We start from the raw sequence: 12,491 nt of genomic DNA, 5'->3' as shown, positions 1-12,491 counted from the left end.
CTGAATAATAAGAGGAGAAAGGGAGGGGGAGGTGCTGAGGACAACCCACCTCGCGCTAGTCTTTCTGGAGTGCCCTTTCCTTCTCAAATTCTCCAACCCCAGAATGAGCTACACATCCTTTCTGAAAGAAGATGGTCTCAGTCACATTTCTGTCCAGGCATCCATGCTATCGAAATTATCGGTCCAGATGAATGTGTCTGGAGAATGTGGTCTATACATACAATGGAATATTATTTAACCCCAAGAAAGAAAGAAATCCTCACACATGCTACAACATGAATGAAGCTTGAGGACACTGCTGAGAGAAATAAGGACAAATATTGTGACATTCCACTTACCTGAGGTACCTAGAATAGTCAGACTCGTAGAGACAGAAAGTATTGATAGAATGATGGCTGCCAGTGGCTGAGGGGAGGAAGAAATGGGGAGTTACCGGTAACTGGGTACAGAGGTTCAGTGTGGGAGGACAAAAAAGTTCTGGAGGTGGATGGCGGTAATGACTGTACAATAATGTGCATGTACTTAATACCACGGAACTGTAGACTGAAAGACTTAAAACTAATTTTTTTTTTTTTGGCCATGCTGCATAACATGTGGGATCTTAGGTCCCCAACCAGGGATTGAACCCCCACCCCCTGCAGTGGAAGCAAAAGGTCTTAACCACTGGACTACCAGGGAAGTCCCAGTAGTAAATCTTATGTTATGTGTGTTTTACCACCACCACCACCAACTCCACAATGATAATAATAAAATTACCTGTTCTAGCTAGAAAGAGCTGCAATGGAGAAAATGGCTTTATAAAAAATAAGCCCCCTTAGATAAACTAACACAGGGAAATGGAGTAATTTTTATAGTAAAGGGTTCCTGCTATGTCAGATATTAAGTTAATGTTATCTCATCCCACAAAAACTCTGTAGGTCAAATAACATCAGGAAACGAAGGTTCAGTGGTCACTAGCTTGCCTATTCTAACAGTCTATTCTTCATCATAACATAAAGAATTTGATGCCAAGTCTGTCTGTGACAGACTGTTTTTAAAGGGCCAGTTTTCACTGAGTTTGAAATACTCATAACTCCAGACAGAGGAACATCTAAGAAAAAGCATATACTACTCAGCTGTGGGGAGAGAAGGCAGGAAGAAATGGTCCCTAAAACAAAACAAGAGAGATGGATGATCTGGGGCAGGATAAGAAAGTGACGTGTTAATCACTCAGTCATGTCTGACTCTTTGCGACCCCATGGACTTTAGCTCACCAGGCTCCTCTGGCGAGGAGGCGCCTCCATAGAATTCTCCAGGCAAGAATACTGGAGTGGGTAGCCATTCCCTTCTCAAGGGGATCTTCCCAACCCAGGGAACAGACCCAGACCTCCCATGCTGCAGGCATATTCTTTACTGTCTAAGCCACCAGGGAAGCCAAGGATAAGAAAGTTTCTGGGTAGTCAAAGGATAAGAAAGATCTTCCACAGATCATTTTGGATTTCTTACTTTGACTTCTGAATTTGAAAGCTCAGTAGCAGATATGTCTAATTTATTCCTAAACTGGCAAAAGGTGAAGCAGAAGACTAAGCCAGCCTTTTCTGGATGTTCTAATGATAATGGAGCATTTGGCATTAGTTCTGAGTTTTAATAGAAAAGCAATCTAATTGAAAAACAGATAGGATAGCTCAAAATTGTGCTAAAAACTTAGGGATAAGGGCATCATCTTAATAGCATCAACTATCTTTCTGATTATCTTCATGAAATGAGCCAAATGTTCTAAGATAGATGAAGCCCTGGAATGAAGTTTGATTTGTCGTTAGCTGCTTTCAATTGTGTCACTTTGAACTCCTCTCTTAACATTTTTGAGCCTCAGTTTCCTAACACATAAAGTGGGAATGCTGCCGCTGCTGCTGCTAAGTCGCTTCAGTCGTGTCTGACTCTGTGTGACCGCATAGACAGCAGCCCACCAGGCTCCTTAGTCTGTGGGATTTTCCAGGCAAGAGTACTGGAGTGGGTTGCCATTTCCTTCTCCATAAAATGGGAATAATAATGCCTAATTTATAAAATTATTGAAGAACTGAATTACATTAAAGAAGAAGATGTATATTAGAGTGCCTGGCACACTTTAATTTAATATGAAATTGTTGGTAACACACTACAAAAAAAGATGCTTTTTTATTTTGGCCACCTCTTCATTTTGGCATACAGGTTTTCTCTAGTTGGCATGAGGGCTCTAGTGGGCGCAGGCTTAGTTGCCCCGTGGCATGTGGAGAGATCTTAGTTCCCTGACCAGGGGTTGAATGTACACCCCCTGCATTGCAAAGCAAATTCTTAACCATTGGACCACTAGGGAAGTCCCAAGATGCTTTATTTTTCATGTAACTGGTTTCCTGTGAGACAACAAGGGCAAGCAAGTTCAGAGCTATCTAGATCTCAAATAAAGTTACTGATAAGGAAGGGGAATGTTGAATTAAAAAAAATCAAACCTTTCCATGTTTTGGGGTGAAAAGGTAACAGGAATCATACTAATACTAAATGGAGAGCCAGTGAATGAAATAAGATGGTGCCCCTGTCATCATATCACACTTCAGGCTCTTTTTTTTATTTTCAATCTTCCTACCTCACATCTTTAGGAAAACTAATGGATCTTAGCTAATCATATTTATAAGAGAAATACTCCATAGTACCAATATTTTATTTACTAGCGTTCTGCACGCATAAAACGGGAAATAATTCACTTGGCTGAAGCCAGCAGGTAGGTGGCCAGATTTAGAACACATCTGCAGAAAGTGAGATTAATAATTAAAGTATAAAGCCACCACTTCTTTTTAAGCTACAGTTATTGCCTTCAGTGGTGTGAAAATTCTCTGAGTAACTGGCCTTTACGGTCTCTCATCAGTTGCTTGTCAGTAAATGAGGGTGGTTTAAAAAACTAGTTTTGAACTCCTGGTCAGAGTTCATCCATCAGTGTCACTTGGCTGGAGTGAGCTGGGGAGTGGAAAAATGGATGCCTTTTTCCTTTCTGTTAAAATGTTCTATATTGGTATTCCTAACTGGTACATGACCATTAAGATGGGCAGAATCACAGATTCTGCCCAGTACTGACAGGCACTCTCCCAAATCACTAATTATCCATCCTATTTCACGGAGTTGGAATCATGGCTGGGTAGCAAAATGATACGAAACTTGCAGAGGTATGGGAGAATGGATGTCTAGATCCATAAATGCATAGTCATTCGCATGCTTACACTTATAGAAATCATTAACTGAAAATACACTTTATTTTGTGGGCCTCCTGGAAAAAGAAAAAAATGCTGCAGAGTATTGAAATTGAGAGGCAAAACCAGCATTTTTAAGAAAGAAAAAGCAGCCAATAGCCCTGCTTCTCAATACAAAAGTTTAGACACTTTGGACCTGTGTTAGAAAGTACATTAACATTCCTAAAAGATAAAACAGAAGAATAATTTATTTTTTCTCCTTCATCAACGAAAATTTAGTATTGGTGCCAGTTATGGGGATGACTATAGAAGAGGCAAATGTCTGTCTCTATGGATTATTGGTGAAACTGTGATTTGTTTGTTGATAACATAGCACTGGCTCTCTCTTATGAAATATCTAGTTGCTTTCAGTTTTGACTTGCATACTATGCTCTAGCAGTTATATGGAGGGAACAAAACAAGCAAGAAGTAAAAAAAACTGTGGGTATTTTTTTTCTGACACCTAATTTTAACATGTCAAAGTGGTTCCTGACAAAGCCAGCCCCTCTCTTTTCCCCTCACTCTCTAACTGCTTCATGTCCAGAGGCTGATGGTAACAATTCAGGACCTGAGTTGAGTGTGACATCTTAATTTGATCATCAAGTCATTTGGAATCTGCTCTCGGCCAAAATTCCAGTGATAATTTGGCTTGTGTTTAAAAGCCACTTAATAAGGAAATAATTTTATCTACTTTTTATCCTCCCCCTTGGCTTAACTGGGGTTTGCTCATCTGTTCCATTCTCAGACCCAAGAGCTACACCTTAACCCCACCTCTGTGAGATCTCCCCTACCCTTTCTAGTTTTTTACATTTAAACAGACTTCAGTGACACCCCTTTTAGTCTCTGAAAGAATTTGTGCTTTTAACTTGATGCCAAATGATGAAACTTAATGTCACCAGCTTTTTTTTTTTCAATGTTAACTGCTCATTTCTTATTGTAGTTTGATATTGTTATTCAACTACTGTAAATAAATGCTAATTAACAAAATGTCAATTGACTTTCAAAGCAGCTGCAGATGGCTTTTACTTTTCAAAAAACAGTTCCATCTTTATCAGCAACAGATGAAAAGCCACCATATCTGACAACAACACAGTGATCCATTGTGGTTCCAACATATGCATTTGAAATGAGGCTCAATACAATGTCTACTGAATGATATATTTTAATTGGTTTAATAATGACTAATGGGATTGTAATAAATGAGCCTCACTGGATGGATTCTAAATATAGTTAAAAGATATTTTTAAAAGAAATGGAAGAATAGCAATGGGCATATGAACAGACTTACATAGAATTGTCTCATATTTTCCTCCTTTAGAGGCATTTTGTAATGAATGTATAGGCTCAACAAGCAAAGGATCAAGAAGTTATCAGGGCCAAGTAAATTTTTGCAGAACAAATAAGGAAATCCCATCTCTAGACAATAAGGAGAACCTCACTAAATTACAGAAATTTGGAAGTTAGCAGAGATTAGCCTAAAGCTTGAAAGCAAAGATTAGGGAATTATGACTGCCCTGACATTGAACTAGAAGCAACAAGTGATAGATACAGTCTCTTATTTGAAGGTCTGGGTATATTCAGAATCATGAACCAGGTAGGCTTAGCGCTAAAGTAATGAGGCCATAAGACATTTAAGTGGTGTTGGAAGAAGATTCTAATATATCTGAAAAGGGATCTAGAGCCTAATTTTCTTGTACCTGATATAAGCAGGAAGATGAAACAGAGAGAGGAAAATTTTATGTTTCTGTTATAGGAAGCTTATCCTACTTCTGACTATAATGGAGTATTTCACAGCTGATCAAGTCTCCTGTTGAAAAGACCTAGAAAATCCATATAAAAACACAAAGTACACATTTTTTTATAAGACATCAAAAGCGACCAAAACATCCAGGACTTGAGGAGTCAAGATCCCAGAAGAAGAGAAATTATTAAGATAAATCCAATATTTTCTGGGCTTCCCTGGTAACTCAGCTGGTAAAGAATCCACCTGCAATGCAGGAGACCTGGGTTTGATCCCTGGATCAGGAAGGTCTCCTGGAGAATGAAATGGCAGCCCACTCAGTATTCTTGCCTGGAAAATCTCATGGATGGAGGAGCCTGGTGGGCTACAGTCCATGGGGTTGCAAAGAGTCAGGCACAACTGAGCGACTAACATGCACAATATTCTCTGGCCACATTCAGGTAATCTGCCAATTTTGGGCATAGAAGGAAAAGCTGAGAATTGGGCAGAAGGTAGATACTAAGAGGCAGAGAATCCATCAGAGCTTCCAGCAGTCTCATACAGCTAGGGAGACAAAAATTGGAGTTCAGGACTGCCTAGGAAGATAGGACCTGAGGCCAAGGTCTCCTGAGATAAGAGAGATGTAGAGGGTACTCTGGTATCCATCTAGAGGCATTTGTTAAATTCTTAAGATGTACTGGCAAGAGACTAAAAAGTCAAGCAGAAAGCAGGTTAAGAGCAAAAGGGAGTTTGGAGCAGTTTGGGGAGGGTAAGAAGATAAAACCTGGAGGTCAAGGTCTGCTTGGGAGGACTTCCTGTGTTCCAGAACCAGGCTCATTTGCCAGGCGTCCTGCACACCAAATGCTGAGAGCCTGAGGTTTGCGGCAGAGAAAAGGTTTATTCAGGCAGCGTCCCAGTGAGGAGACAGGAGAACCAGCCTCGAGTCCACCTCCCTGTAGGTGAGGGGCTTGGGATGTTTCTGGGATAAAGAAGCAGGGTGGTCTGAGGCGTGGCGGGGAAAAGTGACTGGCGGTGAGAGAAAGATGAGGCCATTGTTCCGTGCAGACACAGCTAAGATACATGCTTCTTCGTGGGATGCATATTCAGAAAATGGTAGTGTTAGCATGTCTTGAGGATGGAGTTTTGGGCCCTCAACACCAAAAGGTCATGAATCAGACACTCACACATGCCCACATGTTAGGTTAGTGGTTCCAGCCAGTTTTATAGGCTGGAGCTTGACCTGGACACTGCTCACTCCAAGTTCCTGAAAAATAATAGGCAAACATCTTATTGTTTACACTATATGACACTTGGAGGATATGTTTTCTTGCAAAAACAACTGCAGTGAGCTTGATCATTGAAGGCAGGTTACAGTTTATTATTTATTAATAACAACATGGTTATTGTTAATAGTTTAATGGATCCAACTGATGACTACCATCGGTTTCACTAGTAAATACCCCAGATTCTCAATTTACATGCCAGAGGTATATAAAGACTTATAGAGACAACAAGCTGTGTGAATCAGCCCAGTTTCTTATTTACTGTGGCTGTCTGCCAAAGGATAGGATAAATCACCTTTGGAGAAAGATAACATCATCCTAAAATCTGCAATTTTGCATAAACAACATTGTACGGTCAATAAAATATTACTAGACATACAAAGAAACAGAATGCTAAACAAAATCTCATAATCGAAACAGATCCATAGTTAACCTAGGTATCAGGATGATGAGACATGTAATTTTTTCAAAATTAATGTATTAATCAGGCTCCTCTGTCCATGGAATTCTCCAGGCAAGAATACTGGAATGGGTTGCCATTCCCTTCTCCAGGGGATCTTCCTGACCCAGGGGTCCAACCCAGGTCTCCTGCATTGTAGGCAGATTCTTTACCATCTGAGCCACCAGGGAAGCCCCTAGATATCAGGATTATGAGACATGGATTTTTTAAAAACTTGATTAATATATTTGAGAAAAATAGATGTCAAAGGGAGAATTTCACTAGAGGACTAAAGTCTATAAAAACATCAAATGGAATGTCTACAACTGAAAAAAGTAGTAACTGAAATTAGGATGAAAATAGAAGATTTAATCTTATTTGAACATGAAAAAGAGTACTTGTTAACTGGATGATAAATCAATATTTATCATATAATTTAGTATTTAATCAGATGATAAAGTATTCAGATTGAAGGACAGAGAGCAAAAGGTTTAAGAATGTGCAAAATCACATAAGAGATACATAGAACATGGAGAAAAGATCTGATGTACATAAAGTTGGAGTCACAGAAGAAATGAAAGAGATGATAGTGCAGAAGCAATATATGAAACAAATAAGAGCTAAGGTTTCCCCTTCCCCCAAAACTGATGAAATATATCAAAGAAGTGCTACAAACTCCAAGGTGGATAAGAACAAAAGAAGTCACAATCGATTAGGCTTGTGATTGTAAAATTTCTGCAAACCGAAGTCTTAAGAGCATCCAGAAAAAACTGACTCATTACCTTTAAAGAAGCATCAATCAGACTGATAGTTATTTTCTCAAAAGAGAAATAAAAGCCAGAAGACAACCCAATCATGCCTCCAAAGTGCAAAAGAAAAAACAAAGATATCAACCAGGAATTGATTACCCAGTGAAAATACTTTTCAAATATGAAAGTGAAATAAGTGTTTTTCTAGACAAATAAAAACATGGAATTCACCACCAGAAGACCTACACTAAGAGAAATGCTAAAGGGAACTCTTTGGACAAGGGGAAATTTATCCCAGAAATCACAAAAGGAATGAAGAGCCATAGAAAGAGTGGATGATAAATACAATGCATATTGTTAGTTTAGTGGGGCTTAAAATTCATGAAAACTATAACACAAAATTAGGGCAGGGATATTGTTTGGACTATCATCTGTTGAAGTGAAGTGAAGTCATTCAGTCGTGTCTGACTCTTTGCGACCCCATGGACTGTAGCCTGCCAGGCTCCTCCATCCATGGGATTTTCCAGGCAAGAATCCTGGAGTGGGTTGCCATTTCCTTCTCCAGGGGATCTTCCTGACCCAGGAATCGAACCCAGGTCTCCCACATTTCAGGCAGATGCTTTACCCTCTGAGCCACCAGGGAAGCCATCATCTGTTATTGGAAGCCAAAAAAACCTCAATCCTATTGATTTGGCCAAGACTTTGTGATCACTGTGAAGTCATCTGGGCAGAGTTCAGTCACAGTAAAGTTAGTTACAAAAGAGGTCAAGGGAACTTTGGAGCATCAGGCTAAGGGCAGTGTCAAGGACTGTTTGACTACAAGATTCCAAAGCCCTCTCTCTCGGCCTGGGAATACCAGTAGATCTAATACTCTCATTGATAGAATTTTAAATAATTTTAAATGAAGAAACAATTTGTTAACATTTCTTTCACTGCTTTTTCTTCAATTCCCAACTTTTAAATATTTGGTAATTAAACAGAAGCGGAGTTCCCAGGTGGCTCAGTGGTAAAGAATCTGCCTGCCAATGCAGGAGCCGCAGGAGATGCAGGTTTGATCCCTGGGTCAAGAAGATCCCCTGGAGAAAGAAATGACAACCCAATCCAGTATTCTTGCTTGGGAAATCCCATGGACAGAGGAGACTGATGGGTCACAAAGAGTCAGACACAACTGAGCATGCATACTATTAAACACAAGGGCCCTCTGATGAGAAGCAGGCTGTTCTTTTTTCATTTCATTATTTAGAACAAATTAAAACTAAAGGTAAGAACTTGAATTCCATTGTGGCAGATCAAGTGAATTTGCTCTCAAGACCAAAATTCCTAGATAGGAGAAAAGGATCAATGTCTTGGTGACCCGACGGAGAGTTTGTTGTCAGGGGACAGAATGGGGCTCCAAAGTTGGATTGAAAATTATCGGCTTAAGGTGGCAAGAGAAGAAGGTAAGTTTTTCTCTCTCACTTAGCAATATAAACACATATAATGACAAAGTTGGCACCATATTGGAAAGCCAGTGGGACTTCTGATCCAAAGAAATAAACATCACTTTTGAGCACTTGCTAATTGTGGGATATTGGGGTACCTCTCCTTCAAATATGAGGCTACTAACATCTGATTTTCTTTCTTAGTATGTCTAATCCGCTATTAAAAACTTGTACTAAGTTTCGTTTTGCTCTCCCTTTTTAGATGTTCGATTGGTTTTTTAAAGGAAAATGTATGCTGTCATTTTTATAGTTTTCTGTTATCAAGCCTGCCCTTTTTTTTCCCCTTTAAGAATAGTAAACATTCCTGCTCTCTAAATTGTCTCTGGTAACTCTCATAGCTGAAGTATTGGCAAATCTATTTTAGGCTGATGTGCTGAAGCTTTAACTGTTAGCTAATTTTCTTGATGTATGCTAGATCCTTGTACTTAGAAAATTGTTGGAGTAATTTGAGGCCCAGGATAAATTATATGTGTCTTCTTCCAGATATGATTTACATTTGCTTTGGAAAGGTGGCTGGAGGAAGTATAACCTTAAACCCAGTTTAAGGCTTCAGGGTCTTTGATCTACCTGGGGATGTGAAATCTGTGAATTTTTAGGAATGGTGCTTCACTTCTGGGTCTCTTACCCCAGGGGTTATTCCTTTGAGGTTCGAGTTTACTATAGCGGTGATTTCTCAGTAGATTTTCTAGCTTTTATGGGACCTACGCTTTGATTTCTATCCTGATCATCTGATAAAGTCACCAAAAGGAAAGCTCAACTTTGCCAGGATCAGCAAATATTATTAGGGCCAAAGTTGCTTTTGCACTAGTTTAATATTTTGTCTATTTAGTATTAGGCCTGGTAGTTGCTTCCTATCTTGTTAGCTCTTGGATACTTTTAGATTGATGCTTTTTGTATTATAGTCAGCATTTCCATAGTTTTTTTTTCCATAGGATAATTGGTTTGGCTAACATACCTGCTAGTCCCAGAAACCAGAAGTCCAAGACAATAACCAAATCTGCATTACGATGATACTACTGCTATCTCATGATGATACTACTAATATCTCACAGAAATTGCATTTCAAGTAGAAAATATGTACTTTCTAAGCTGAAAACAGCTGTTAAATTGTCAGTTATTATTATTGTTAGAAAGTAGAAGGAAGAAATCCAGTTTTTTGTTGTGTGCTGGCTACCATCTCATGTGTGGATGTGTTATCCCCTCAGAATGGTTTTGATTTTGCAAGCTCCCACTCATTGTTTAGCCAAAGAAGAAAATATATTAGGGCCTCGTTATGAAGCAGAGGTTGGTGAACAATGACCTAGGAGCTAAATCTGGTCTGTGGTTTGTTTTTATACAAGTTTTATTGCAACACAGACACATTCAATCATTCATGTATTGGGTATCGCTGCTTCTGTAATAACAAGGATAGAGTGGAACAGCTGAAATAGAACCTGCATGGCCCATGAAACATACAATATTTACTCTCTGGCCCTCTATACAGAAAAAGTCTGCCAACTCCTGCCATGAAGGATTAGTCCACCAGTCTTGCCTGACTAGCTTATGAGCTTGGAACAAGTAGATTATTATCTACTTGCATTATTATCATGCAATTTTTAAATATTGGAAGCTTGGGCTTGGTATGATAGACTCCTCAGTCACGTTGAAAAATTTAAATAGGAAATGGCAATAATGAGCAAAAGATGAATATCTTGAAGTAGCAACACGGTCATTAAATCATTACTCTTAAACAATTCAGACAAACTTTTCTTTTTCCACTATAGATATTTGTTCTCTTTGTTTCTGCTTTTTTAGAGAATGTTTCATTTATAAAGTAAAGCTCTTCATTTTTTCATTAACCTGTGCTTCTTGGGTTAATGTGACAGAGAGAAGGCTTAGAGTGAAAATTCACAAGCAGCAAAGAAAGACGAGTCCAGGCACCAATCATTTGCCATGAAGTGGAATTTAGCCAAAACGCGACTCTCTCCCTCACCTCTGGACTAGCAGGGTTTGTGGGGCAGAGTGAGCCAGGAGGAGTTTATGCCAAACAGCAGTATACTTTCTGGGTAATTCTGAGATTCCTTCTTCTTAGGAGTAATGATAGAGACCTTAGCACAAAAATCAAAGAAAAAGAAACTGTAAGAGAAGTTATGTTCAAAGCTCAGGACATGTCTTTTTTGTTCAGCACCAGCTCTAATTAACAGATCCCCTGTTTCTGTGTATGATGTCAATTAAACTACTGTTTTGGCTCCCGACTGCGCACACGGCTTTCTATACGCAAATTGTGGTGATCCCATTCATGCTATCTGTTAGGACTGCATCAGTACCTCTATGCAGAATTTTGGTTCAACAGCAAAATACCACTGAGTCTACAAGGTGATCAGGTAGAAACGCATCTTTCTGAGATGAGTCAGGAGTCGTGAAAAGCGCCCTAAATCCCGTGGTGACAGCGTGTTGCTAAATTAGAAACAAGGAGCACAGTAATTTCCTCTGACCTGGAGCCTTGCTGGACAGATGCCGTCCACGATGTGGAGGAGAGCATATAATAAGCATGGGGTCCCGGAGTGAGGCATAAAGAAATAATGAAATCATTTCTTTATAGAGGCTCAGATGCCTTACATGCATGCCACTTTGCTTATTAATCCATCTGAAATTCCCTGGGGATTTGGAGCTGGCTCTTTGCCTGCCGATGAATCTGTAGCTCGGTGACAATTAACTGTAATGACTTGGAGAAAGACCCTTCTAAATCACTGCCGGGTCCTAGGCTGCCAAAAGCTGCCTGCACCTGGGTGGCTGGGTAACAGCACCCTCATTTTATTCCGTTTTTCATGTGGAATCTACTGTTCTCTGTGGCTTTGCCGGAGAGCCAAGACAGCTCTAAATCCCCTTCTGTGATGTGGCGTGGTCAGAAAGGAGAAGCCGCAGCCACGGAAGGGAGATACATGGGAAAAGCTAAGGCGCTCTCTTCTCTAAGACCAGGACACAAAAAGCCCCTCTGTTCCCGACCACCTGGGCTCACCACGCTGGTTATGTGGGAACGCGAGGGTTGACCAGACAGTCAGAGGAACCAGGAGTGTCAGAGAAGGGAGTTCCTCTGTGGCCAGTTCCCGGTGGCCCGGTGGGAACTGCGTGAGGCCGCTGGTAATTTTCCGGGCTCTCAGCAAGCTCAGCGGTGCCCCTCACACAGGCACAATGGCCACGTGGCCAGGGAGCCAGATGGGCTCTATTCTAGGCATGGGCAGGAAAGGGACGACCCTGGAGTCTGGATTGGCTTAGCCCCCTTAGCCTTGCTGCTGGCCCTCTGTCTTCCAGCACCAGATTTACCTTGCAACGGTCCCCAAAGGGAGGGTGCATCCCAGCTGGGTCCCCTGGAAGCTGTAGATTTGCTGATTTGCACCTTTCTTGTGCATATTTTTATGTGGGCTGGGAAAACAGATGGCTCCATCCAAGTTGCTGAAAACCCAGCTGGTTATTGCTGCACTAGAATGACCTGGGTTTGGGGAGCCGAGTTTTCCCTGCCAGAGCTTTGGGCAAGTTAGGAAATGTGTCAGTCTTTGAATCTGAGCATAGACGGATGAGGCCTGAAGCACCATAGCCCACCCTC

This window comes from Cervus elaphus, chromosome 14, assembly GCF_910594005.1.
Source record: "Cervus elaphus chromosome 14, mCerEla1.1, whole genome shotgun sequence".
In the NCBI taxonomy this organism is placed as follows: Eukaryota; Metazoa; Chordata; class Mammalia; order Artiodactyla; family Cervidae; genus Cervus; species Cervus elaphus.
Note: the sequence above shows the minus strand (reverse complement) of the source record.